Source organism: Calliopsis andreniformis, chromosome 1 (genome assembly GCF_051401765.1).
Source record: "Calliopsis andreniformis isolate RMS-2024a chromosome 1, iyCalAndr_principal, whole genome shotgun sequence".
Classification (NCBI taxonomy): Eukaryota; Metazoa; Arthropoda; class Insecta; order Hymenoptera; family Andrenidae; genus Calliopsis; species Calliopsis andreniformis.
The window spans coordinates 2,050,543-2,062,706 of NC_135062.1; the positions used below are offsets into that span (position 1 = coordinate 2,050,543).

Consider the following 12,164-nt stretch of genomic DNA (forward strand, 5'->3'; position numbering starts at 1 on the left):
GAGGTAGCTTAGAAAATTTCCCCCTCTACTGCACACACTACTATACGAGTTATGTGTACGTGAACTCGACGCTTCGCGACCGACTTCGGACATTTGCGGAAAGTAGAGAGAGTGCGAATATGAGTCTTACTCTCTCACTCTTGAAACGCCATATTCAACTGTTCACATCCCTACAAGCGGCACGAGCCACGCGCGATGTTTCCGATTGCTGAGATATTTTCAGTGATTCAATACAGCACTGAATCGTGTGAATGTAGTGGTATTTAGCAAACGACACATGTTATTTGTATGTGTATAACTTTTACACGTGTCACATTCTAAATACCACTACATTCATATTATTCATTGTTCGCCCACATCGATACGATCCATCCCAACGATAATCACACAATACATTTAGTTTGAAATAACTAAACAATACATGTGTTAAAATTTTTTATTTAAAAATAAAACTTGATATCTTGGTGCCCGTCTCTTCCGCCTCTGTAGCTGCTGTCACGACCCCGGTCAAAGTTGCTACTGCCGTTCTTCCACTTGCGTAGTGTGAACTCTTTCTCTATCAAAGTAAACACAATTATTTATCTATAATATTGAAAATAAATATAATTATTACATTATGTTCGATGTACAGGAGAAATATGATTAGTTAGCATGAAATCTGTTATACATCTATATACCTTTTTTATACACGTTCAATAACTCTTGTCATGGCGATACGGCTCATCTGTATTTATACTGCGTTCACTGAGAGAATGCAGTCGTTTCACGCAGATGACTACCATTGTCAGCTCGCAAGTGTCGAAGGAACTCAGCTGTCCTATTGAAAAATGATAGTGAAGTTCCAATAAATTTTGAACTCAGTTTGAGTTTTTTGATGCCCTGTACTTACAGAAGTCAGAAAATTACAGTTGGATGCTATAAAATCTGTGATAAAAATTTAAGCACAACGAAAACGATTTATAATGAATTTATCTTCGATGAAAAATGTACATTATTATTATATGTATGTGACTATACTTATCTCTTTACATATGTTGTAAAGTGTTGGCTCTGTCTTTGTTTCAAGTGGCAGGATTTGCACTCTTGATACTGATCTGTGAAAAACAGAAGAAATGTATGGTGTTGTCCAATTATTTATACGATAAAGATATCATCATTATCGTACTTACCGTTTTTTGTGCATCATTTCCACTTCATACAAAAGAATTATTCCTGTGATATGAACCTGTAAAAGAAATGTATACAAAATTATTTTCATGATGATTTCGAATTAATTCACCTATAGATAACATTTTGTAATTTTACTGTAGTCGCAATAGGCCATAGAAAAGTTCTTCATGTGCGCTGCTTTGCACTCGTTGGTGCAATTGCGACATTAGATTGCAATCGGACAGCTCTTCATGTGCGCTGCTTTGCACTCGTTGGTGCAATTGGGACATTAGACAATATTATTAGACAATATTATTGCCTCAATAAAGTGGGAGTTGTCTTCCCAGCATTACACATCGTTAGATGTATTTTTGTATTGAATTGAGCATGTAGCTCTTTTTTTTATATATGAGGGCTCTCTAATTGGCTGACCTCTATTGAACCTGCTGTCTACAATTTCTGGTAGCATGCAGTCCTCATAAAACTTTTTTAGTTTTTCTTCCATTTCTGTCTGCCAGAATTCGTTGTCTCTTTTTACTTTCGTAATTTTCATCCCTTTCGGGGTCCATAAACAAAACAAAGCATTTTCTCTGTTGGTGATATGCAACTGCCCTTGCACTTGATAGTAGTAATGGTGATTTTTATTTAATTCATCACCGCAATAAATCCGTCGTATTGCAGGAAGCTGTTGTATCGCTTCAGTAGGCGATAAATCCTTTGCCGATTCCGGACATTTGACTTCAACGATAGTATCGTCTTCAATGAGGCTATCGGGCGTCGCACCCAAATAAGGTACGATGGCATCGATGAAGAGGCCACACGATGCAAGAGTAATTCCAAATTCTTTTTCTAATTGTTTCAAAGCTTTCACCTCGTTCTCTCTTCCGTATTCCAGAGAACGTAGATTTTGTATTTGCGGATACATTATACTCTTCAAAGTATTTGCTCGAGGCGTATCCTTTCGTAATCGGCATATCTTGCCGAAATTAGACGCAGTTAATAATTTTTTCCTATATGCCATCCATTTTTCACAATTCGCCTGATCACGAGTTTCCTCTTCGATCCTGTGTCGTATCCTCTGCCATTCGCGTAGTGTTGCTACATGCCTTTCACACTCAGAAAAGTACACAGCCTCTTCCATGTCTGGTTTCTCTGCATTGGGGCCGTAATCGCTATCGCATGATTGTTTTTCATACCGAGAGGAGGACGCTTTCGCTTGTTGTACATATTTCATTTTTCTCAATAATACACGTTTACGTTGTTCTTCCATCCTTTTTACAATGGCTGTCGGTTCTTTGTCCATTGCGATACTCAATCGGCTTAACGCTTCTTTTGAGTTACATTGAACAACAGCAGCAGAAACTCTACCTTGATACGAGCCTTTTCGTCCAAAGTTTATGCGTTTTCCTCCGATGAATTTAGCAATAATATTATTAAATGTTTCGACGGAATTATTGTTCAGAGTGTGCAGCAAACTTTCAGCCTGAACGAACAGTGGCTGCATCGCCTCCTCAATGCTCTGATAAATGCCCGCTTCCCTCAGCTGTGGAACGTAGTTGATTCCGTTGGAGTCAGAGTGTTTGTCGCAAAAATATGCTAATCTCTGACAATCCTTATGTTCACCGAAAACGTGGCTCGGCACATTTCTCAAATCTACCTTCAAATTTTTTATTTGGTCGACGAGATTTATCTTCTCCTTGAATCGGTATTCCGCAGCTTTGTGTATACCCGTGCGCAGGCGGAGGGCATTCTGTTTGACGATGCCTCTTAGTTCCTTGCATCGACCTTTTGCAACGATTTCGTTTATCTTTCTACCGAAATTGCGTAAGAGATGATTGGTGCATTCAATTTTCCGTACATGCACCATGTACTCTTTGTAAGGATCATTATCCAATATCTTTTTGTATACACTACTGTCACCATCGGCAACTAATATTGCGTATATTAGGCCGTGCATTTCTACGCTACAGTTGAAGCCTTCCACAATAGCAGCACTTTCCATTCCAGTTGAACTCTGATTACGACCCCAGTTTTTGAAGCAGCGATGCTCGCGCGCTTCTTCCTTCTTCTTAGCTGCTCGTTGACAGATCATACAGAATTTATTCTTCACGTTGATATACAATACTTTTTTTGTGTGGTACCCAACGATGGCCCCTACACCAGAAAGAGAATTGTAATCACCACCACGGTATGATCTTTTCATCCAACTGCCATCTGCGACAACTGCGATCCACGGTACATTAGAACCCGGGTATACATCGCCTCTTGCTATGGCCAGTTCTCTCTCCTCTTTTCCTGCATCTTCCATTTCTCGTTGTGCAGCCAGTTCGAAGGCATCGATCAACTCATCTTGACATTTGTCGTACAGTCTTCTGGACATACACGATACGTTTATGCCAGACATTATTTCTTCCAGTTGATTATATCCGCCGTCTGTCAGCATTGTCACGGAAACGGCACTGCGATTTATATCCATAGTGGCATCAGTCTTTTGCAAACATGATATGCGCTCTTGATGATTGCACATTTGACACTGTACATTATAGACTTTCTCTAATCCGTTTTGTTGATGTCCAACTATTTTAAAATGTTCGATGCCACAGCCGATATTTGAATGTTTTCCGAGCTGTATTATTTGGTTGAAAACATATGGAAAGTCGACAAAGTCTCCCTTGTGGTTTTTCTCTATCTACCAACCAGTTCCTCTTGGAATTAATGTCACTTCGAACATCTTCACTTACTTCTTCATTGCTTTCTCTTGCGGAAGACTGCCAAGACTCTTCCGGCACTGGCGAAATTCTTTCACTATTCAGTTGATCTTCTTGTTCCATATCTTCTATATCTATATCTTCCAAGTCGTCTTCTTCTATGATTTCTTCTATAATTTCGACGTCTTCGGGATTTCCAATGTTTTCTTCATGTCTTGCATGAAAATCAGCTATAGTGGACGTACTTGGGAATATTTCACCGGACGCACCTGTACCAGTACTTGTTTGGATTATGTTACGAGTATCCTGACGGAGTTGTATGTTGCTGGTATCGTCTTGTTGATATTGCCTTATTAGGAGGCAAGCTGCATCCTTTAGTTGTCGTCTGTACGTAAAATATACGAAATATGCAGTAGAAAAAAGACAGGCATAGTAAAAATCATGTACAATTGAGTAGCTATTTGGAGGAAAGACCTTTCTCGAGATAAGCCTTTGTTTCGATTATCACAGTTTTAGAATCTGAAAATCGTATTATATATGTCCTCAAATTACCAATGTCATACTATGAATCAACTAAAGTACGAAAGTGTTAAACAAAAAAAGAGCCTTTCTCGTGATAGCCAATAAATTTTCCCCTTTGTACCATGCAAATTTCATGTAAACAGTTTTTTTATATCTTAATTTAGGAAATAATGGACTGTACAGTGTTACGCAGGACACCCTGTATGTATAGATAGGTGGTAACGCGCTAGGCTACGAGCGAGCGATGCTTGGCGCGACGCGAGCCGAACATGACCGATTGTTACTCGAAATCGCGACAGCTAATCGACGGTCCTGAAATATTTCAATTCCCTATGCGTGGCTGGTGATGTATGTATCCAAACGCACACGAATGTTTTGAATATACATGTGATCTGCTGCATTTGTTTCTTCATTATGCATAATCTAACTGCAACATCAGACATGTATAGGATCTCACCTCGTAACCGTAATGAAATGATGAACGTCAAAATGCACAAATCCTATACTTGTCATCTATGTCTTTACCTTTGCTCGAGTTCGGATCCCGTTCAAACCTGCAACTTTTTTTTATTCTAGAAATAATTCTAATATACAATTTGAATCTTTATATAAATTTGATTTTATATTACTTTGGCTCAAATTATTATTGTATTCCATAAAAGACTGGTTGTAAAAGAATGAGAACAGTGCAACTGTGTTTTATGACTATCTGTGCGGCTAAAATATGAATTATATTTTCTACGGTATTTTATAAATGAAGTAATATATGAAACGAGGAATTCTAAAGTTAAAAAACTAAAAAGAAATTATGTATTAAATAAAAAAGTCACAGATTTGAACCCGCATGACAGCAAAAGACGGGCTCCGTATTCTTGCACGTTACCGCCTATGCTATGTTTTTTTTAGAGACACGAAATATTTAGACATTCTATAGATTCAACAGTTCGTATTCACGCGTGAGTCCACCAAACGGCTGAAACAGGCGTGAAGCTCGTAGCTATCGGTTGTAGTCAGTCGCCAGCGTTAGATGCCCACTTCATTCCGAACAATTATATGATTTCGACTAATTTTTTCATACTTGAATATCGTTCAACAGCAAAATCAATCGATGCCAGTCAATAATAAATCATATGAATGTAGTACTGTTTATAATGACATATATATAGACTATTTCTTTGTGTACTGTGTTGTTGGTCAATCGATTGGATTTGCTATATGTACATACAATATCCAATCAAGGTATAGGAAAATTAGGACATTATTATCCTCGTGCAAAGTACAATAAAATGTGACTTACCTTTTCCGCCACTTTGTATTGTTGGACATGCGCTTTGAACACGTTGTAGGACGAAAACATTTTCTGTTCCCCTTTACATAGCGTGATCGTTCTTTCTCGCCTCGCTTTCTTGCTTCCATGCCAATAGAATAATCACACAATTATGAACACACACGAATTATCACGGAACTGCCGTATAAAAGTTGCAGTACGAAATGAACCGTACAGAAATGTAGCACTTTAGACGAAATTAAATTGCAATACGAATATATTTGTGCACTAAGTAAAAGCTCGATTGCTTCGTATTCTTTCACCGTCGCACACAAAGCAAAAAACTAATGAGAGGAAAAACAAAAGACAGTAGAAAGAATATGGATGTACGAATTACATTATTTTCTAACGTAAATACTAATGTATTACAAAATTTATAACAACTCAACGAACAATCCTTGTCCTTCCAACACGCTCTCTCTCTCTCTCTCTCTCTCTCTCTCTCTCTCTCTCTCTCTCTCTCCCCTCTCTCTCTCTCTCCCTCTCTCTCTTTCTACAACACAGATAGGAGATGGAAGATTTTTAGAATATTTACACATAAAGTTTTAGTACCTCCTACAAGTACAAATTATTTAAAGAAAATATCAAATAATGTATTGACAAGAAGAAAGTACGCGAAACTATCACCCAAGGGGTATCAAGTTGTATACCCTTGGAATGGCAAGAAATTGATCCCTTTTTTTCTTTGAAACTGTTTCATCTATTTATGTAACATAATTACATTTCGTACATTTTGTAATTATTTTACATAAATAGATCAGAAAATTTTGAAAAGAAGAAGTTTTTTTACGCCAACGCATTACTCAATATTATGTTCAACTTATTTATACTTATAGAAGATAATAAAATTTTACTAATATCTTGAAAAGCATTGAGTGTCATATATTCGTTATGAAAACCACTGCTGGAATTTCGATTAATAAAATCGAAATGAAGATCGTCGTACGGACAATGCACGAATGTGAGCGCTCGATTATCAGGCATACCGTCATTTGCAAAGCGACATTTGCGGAGCAAGCATCGTAAGTATTTTCGCATTTACTATCTCTGTTTCTTCTATTGTTACAAAATCATGCTATAATTCATTGAAAATATGTCTTTACTTATCTCGAGTGTCGAATAATTCCTTCGACGATTTATTTTCTCAAATAATTTTCGAGCACGCGTCTAGTCGCCGAATGCTGACTCGGGGACAACCTCGAACATTATAACGTAACATCGTCCAATAACACAAATCTAATTTTTTATGATTTATATTTTTATCCTATTTGTAAGAATGGTAATAAAAGATTAAATTTTTGTCATTGGACGATGTTACGTTGTAATGTTCGAGGCTGTCCCCAAGTCAGCATTCGGCGACTAGACACGTGCTCGAAAATTATTTGAGAAAATAAATCGTCGAATTAAAGATAAAGAAGTTATTCGATACTCGAGATAAGTAAAGACATATTTTCAGTGAATTATAGCATGATTGTGTAATTTGTCTATGAATCATACATAATAATTCAAGAAAAGGATACAATAATTTCTTTAATTTATTTTTAGATGGCAAACAAAGAAACTGTAATGGAGTGTTCTCCATCGAAGGAGGTCGGAGGAGGATCATCAACGCCGCGGCCGCGGTCTCCGTCGCCGCGGCGGGCACCAAGGGAGCCGCGGCGGGAACCGAGGCAGCCGCGGCGGGAACCGAGGCAGCCGCGGTCTCCGTCGCCACCACCAGCAGAAATGCTGGCTATAATTAAAAAGGTACGTACTTATAATTAGATACATACGCAATTTCAGACTACATAACATTATAATTATTTACTTTTTCTATTACAGATGAAAAAAATGAAACACTTATTAAAATTTTATAAGTACGGAAGAGGCGGGAGAGGCGGGAGAGGCGGGAGAGGCGGGAGAGGCGGGAGAAGAGGGGGAGGAAAGGGGCACGGCCCCCAAAATATTATTATCATTAAATAAATTATATAATAAAAAATAAATTATAAATAAATTATTATAATAAAAAACTAAAAAAAATCATAAATTAATTCTTGTATTAATTCTTTTTACAACCGGTGTAGTCACAGTGACTGCATTTCTAGAAATCGTAGAAGTCGGCGATGCTGACACAATAAATATGGGCAAATGAAAATATCGCGCGCCGTTTGTCGGCAACTTCACAGTATTTCAAGAGAGTAAGGTTCACTTTACATTCGCGTTCTCTTTTGACTTTCCGAAGCTGTCCGAAGTGGCCCGAAGCGCCGAGCTCATGCACACGCGAATCCTAAGATGGTGTATGTAGTGGAGGGGGAAATTTTCAGTAACTCGCATCGCCAATTTGGGTATCACAGATTCCGATTCCACATCGGCAGCCTTTCAAATTAGGCGCCGCCTGGTTCGAGAAAGGCCAACTAAATTTGTCATATTTTTTGCTCTGTTTTATCGATAACCCAGCCAAAAGCAATACTGTGGTATGGTTTTACGGCCTGACACTTTTCGTCCTTATATGAGAACATTTTGAACTGGGAAAGGGTTCATTCGATAGAAAAAAGTACAACGCAGCGCAGTCAACTCGCCATTTCGTTCAAAACACTCTCTAAATTATATAAAAACGCTTAAATTTCCATAGCTGTCAATGGTAGATTTTTGCTCTACTTTATAACACTCGTATTACTAAATATCAGTAGAATTTCGTTAAATCGTGAGTTGACTGCGCTGCATTGAACTTTTTTCTTTCGAATGAACCCATTCCCAGCTTAAAATCATCTCATATAAGGACGAAAAGTGTCAGGCCGTAAACCCCTGTTTTTGCCTAATTTTGTCGGTAATGTCGCTGCTCTGACATATCTGATCGTACCCCCCCTTAATGTATGTATTTTATGATAGATGGGCTTTTTTAATTCTGTCCATATGGATAACCTTAAGTTTTCTTGGACCTATAGAGGTTTTTACATTATTATTCTCTAGGATTTCAATAATCCGGTAAGGCCCTCTGTATTCACTACTTAGTTTGTCGCGTCGTGGATTAAGGAGCATTACATAATCTCCAATCTTATAATTTTTAGGGTGAATTTTCTTATCGTAATAATACTTCTGTCTGCTGTCTGTGATCGAGACCGCTCCTTTAGAGCTCGTGCTAGTTCTCGGAGTGAATGTAGTTTGGAGATTAAATTGTCTACATAGTCTGTATAAGTGCCTAGACTGTCATTTGAAGGAATGTTTGAGGGTAAGCGCGTTTTTATGCCGAAGACAAGTTCGTGTGGCGTGAATCTTGTTCCTTCGTGTGTGCTTGTGTTATAGGAGAATATTGCTTGAGGTAACCATAGATCCCATTGTTTCTCCGGAAATGAATAGAGTGAGAGGGAAGACCGTGGGTCGTTACACCAGTGTAAACACTGAAATTATATGTATAGCCGAGGCCACAGCTGAGTTTGAATATTTGTATTCCATACTTGTGTTTTTTCTGCTTCATGTATTGTCGGAACATAATTCGTCCACGAAATGGAATCATCGATTCGTCAATACAAATTATTTCCGTCGGACGATAATATTTTTTAAAATTTTTGTTCAATTCGTCGATAATCGGCTGGATTTTGTATTTACGGTTGGTGACATCTGCTGTTTCATTGTTGCAAAAGTGAAGCATCCTTAAGAGAATCTCAAATCGGTTCCTGCTCATGACTTTGGGTGGGAATGGATGATAATATTGCGGATCCCTGGACCAGTATAAATATATCGCTGGATATTTTACCAATCCCATCCATATAATGAGCCCAAATAAGCGATTGATTTCCTCTTTATTTGTAGGGACCCACTTATTTATACGCCCCGAAGCACATATTGATTGCTACTCTTTCTTCAGCGCCCGGTCTGAAAGTAGTTATCTGGAAACGGTTGCTACACGATTTTGCTTTAGACGATAGATTGTGTAGAGGCTTCCGGAAAAGGATAGTCTCACGTTTTTCAGGGTTTAGTTTTAGGTTCCATTGTATCAGGTCAGTCCAAAAGTTCGTGCGCATTTTGGTGAAATTTTTAAATGGTGTAAATAAAACACAATTTAACATTTTAATTTATGATATATTTTCCTCCGCTATCTACAATATCTCGCCATCTTTCTGGTAGCTTTTTTATTCCATTGGTGTAAAAAGATTCTGGTTTTGAAGCAAAAAAAACTTATGAGTTCATTTTGTATATCCTGTTTACAATTGAACTTTTTGCCTTGGCAAAAATTTTGTAAGGCACGAAATAACTGAAAATCACTTGGGGTAATATCCGGGGAGTATGCAGGATGCGGCAAAAGCTCCCAATTCAGTTCAGTAATTAGTGGTCTAGTGTTATCATGGTGGAACAACACTTTCTTCATATTCACTAATCGCGGGCGTTTTTTAATCAATTCTGAATTTAAACGGCAAAGTTGTTCACTGTATATATCTGCATTAATGGTTTTATTTGGTTCCAACAATTCATAATAAATGACACCATACATATCCCACCACACACTTAGCAGAACCTTTTTGGGATGTAAAAACGCCTTTGGTGTTGGAATTGGCTGCTTATCTTTGTCTGTCCATTGTCTTTTTCTGGTGACGTTATCATAAATAATCCATTTTTCGTCACCTGTTACCAAACGGTCTAAAAATGGCTCTCTTTCAAAGCGCGATAGAAGGGAAATGCAGATGTTTAATCGCTGCTGGCAATTGGCTTCGGACAGCTCGTGTGGTACCCACTTTCCAAGCTTGGACACTTTTCCAGTCTCCTTTAAATGGCGAAAGACTCCCATGAGATGAATGCATCTTTTCTGCGATCTGATCCACTGTTAAATGTGGCTCTGACTCCACAAGATTTTTAAGAACGTCGGTATCAAAATCGACAGGACGCCCTGAACGGGGTTCATCATTAATGTTGCTTTTTGCAAGTTTAAATTTTTCAAACCATTTCTGGGCAGTCCTTACACTAATAGTATGTGCACCATGTACACTATTAATTTTTATTGCTGTAGATCTGGCAGTTTCACCACTCGAAAAGAAAAAATATAACACAGCACGTTTATATGCGTTATCGATATTCATTTTTTGTCGGTACTAATATGTGTCTAATCTTTACGAAATTTGGTGACAAACTGATGAATACATCAGTCAAGCGATGACAAGTTTCAACAGGTTCGAAATTTTGTTGATCTGGGGTCATTCCGCGCGAAATCGGGCACGTTTTGGAGCAAGTTCTTGTAATTTGCTCAAATTTGTATATGTTGTAATCTGTAACGATATTTAAACGTACCCCAATGGATTTTTCAAAATTTTGAAAATTGTCGATTTTACAGCTGTTTGAAGTTAAGTGCTACCTTTTTTTTTAAAAAAAATTATAGCTATTGAACTAGTAAGCGGATGAAGATGAGCTTTATGGTGTTTATGGAGAAAACATTGAAGTTTCTAAAAAAAATTATTTCATTAAAAAAAAATTGTTTTTTAATCATCTTTTTTGCAATTATTTTAAACAAATGCATGTTTTTAAGATGATGCGCGATTTTAAAAATCTGAAGGAAAGGAGAATATAGTTCGAACTTCCCCTTGATGGACAAACTTTCTAAAAGATGGACATTTTAAAATTGGCCCTGTGAAAATTGCGGAAAGTTGACGCTGCGTCGAGTCGCATGGCCGCGGCGGGCGCGTCGTCGCTGGCAGCCTGGACGACTCTAGCGGGCGAACGTGCGTTATTATTTGCGATCAAATCATTATTCTACATCATTTCCATTTGCAAGGTTTAATGTGATGAATAAAAAATGTTGGTAACTCACTCTTTGTCAATGGTACTTATTGTTCAAAACATTTCAGTTGCCATTACCTGTGTTGCAGGGAAAAACATTGCATTCTATTGTAGCAGTTCTTTTGAAATCGTAGTCTGAAGAATAATATAATTTCTCTTCCAGCATTTAAGTTAGTCTTCGGTATTGTTGGATATCGCGACTTTATGTTCATCCTTTCCAGGAGAATAGGCTTATTGTTTTACAATGTGTCATAAATCGGATAGGGGAGGTTTCGCTGCCGCTCGGCCGAGGGTACTGACGCCGACCGCTTACCTTTCCTACACTTGATCAGTTTTGTGGAATATAATTGTCAACGAATCAGAAAAAGGATAATGCCTTACAGCCAATCCCTTAGCAAGGATTTTTCGTGCCTATTTTCTGTCAATTGTAACCGTAGTTTGTACCCCCGATCAAAAGTCACAAGGCTTGGACGAAGCGAAAGTCAGGGCAGCGCATCAGAAACAATTCAACCAACGGATTGTTTAGCATAAGAAAAACGAGCGATTTGTTTTCTACTTGTGTGCACGTGTGTATATCTACTGCTGCTAAAATGGGACCAAGGATTTGCTGCAACCCTTTTGCGATTGCACGCCATACTAGATACTACAAGGATACCAGACGCATCACGGAATCGTCGCGGGGGATGTATCAACATGTACAATTAGGTGAGTAT

At 38.0% G+C, this 12,164-nt stretch overlaps 1 protein-coding gene and 1 long non-coding RNA gene across 2 annotated transcripts in view; one reads left to right on the plus strand and one right to left on the minus strand.

Annotated features, from left to right (window-relative positions):
- The window catches only part of LOC143182001 (KICSTOR subunit 2), a 144,670-nt gene that overhangs the window by 76,118 nt on the left and 56,388 nt on the right, over nt 1-12,164 (plus strand). The gene's annotated exons all lie outside the window — the stretch shown is intronic.
- On the minus strand, nt 684-1,427 carry LOC143182058 (uncharacterized). The gene is made up of 4 exons (XR_013002390.1): nt 1,306-1,427; nt 1,170-1,225; nt 890-1,094; nt 684-817 (listed from the first exon to the last, which is right to left on the minus strand). It is a non-coding gene; the product is annotated as an uncharacterized LOC143182058 (long non-coding RNA).